Source organism: Otolemur garnettii, unplaced genomic scaffold (assembly GCF_000181295.1).
Source record: "Otolemur garnettii isolate 467f Iridium unplaced genomic scaffold, OtoGar3 scaffold00156, whole genome shotgun sequence".
Lineage (NCBI taxonomy): Eukaryota > Metazoa > Chordata > Mammalia > Primates > Galagidae > Otolemur > Otolemur garnettii.
Window position 1 is genome coordinate 4,347,031 of NW_003852551.1, and position 1,239 is coordinate 4,348,269.

Genomic DNA, 1,239 nt, shown 5'->3' on the forward strand with positions numbered 1-1,239 from the left:
AAAGTGCATGCTGCCGCTTTCGCTGAAGAGACGTGAGGTCTGAAACCGTGTTGCGCGATCATGGGTCAAAATACAATCCTAGCCACCATTTATTAAGCTGCTACTAACTGCCAGACACCGTGCTCCAAACATTTAAATATTAATGGTGATAGCCACCTTTCTTGAACACCAACTATCTTTCAGTCACTGAGCCTTAAAGTAAGGATAGTAACAATATAAATAATAACTACAGTTTATTGAGAACTTAGTCTGCACCAAGCCTTGCTAAAGGGCTTGCATGCGCTAGTTTTAACTCTCCCAACAGCCCCGTGAAAGTAAACTAGTGCTCTATTTTACACAGCAGGAAACTCAGGTTCAGAGAGGTGAAATAACTTGCCGGTGTTCTCACAGAGGAGGTTGAAACTGGAAACTTAAATTCCGATAACGGTTCCAAGTCCAGATTTTTTTGGAGGGTGGGGACACGGAAATCTTTTGGGAGTACGGAGGGGTTAGGAGAGGATAGTGGCAAGGGCAAGGGGCGGTTGCTCCACGGTTGGACCTCAGGGTCTGACCCTCGGAGTCAGGGAGGTTTAGAACCTCTGGGCGTGGAGAGGTGAGGGGGAGAAGGAGAGGAGACAAGAAAAAGTTGTTTTTCTCTGGAAATGTTAAGCTTCTGGGGCAGCCTATTGAGGTGTAAGTGGTCCTGGACAAGGAGCCTGGTCTCCATTTTGTGACCAACTTTCGGGGGACCTTGGGCAAATTCTTTCTCTGCGAGAGAGAGAGAGAGTACGCCAAAAACAACAGGATGTGCGTTTGGCCTATGAAGTCTTTGCTAGCAGTAGGGCGAATCTTTAACAACCACTCGATCTTTACTTAACTGTTGCCTGGCTTCTCTTCAAGACCTTCAGGCGGTGACTTGCTACCAGACAATCCCATAAACTCAAAACGGTTTAGGGCAGCCCTTTCCAGGTTCTCTCTCACAGAGCTGTAGCAGGATCTGGCCTGCAGGGGGGGGTCGAGGGCTCACTCAGCCAACAACAACAAAAAACTGGAACTAAGAAATTTGCCCAAAAGCATCTAGTAGGTTAGTTTTAACATTTTATTATTTATTTATTTTATTTTATTGAGACAGAGTTTCACTATGTCACCCTCGGTAGAGTGCTGTAGCATCACAGCTCACAGCAATCTCAAATTTGGGGCTTAAGCGATCCTCTTGCCTCAGCCTCCCAAGCAGCTGAGACCACAGGCACCCGCCACAAC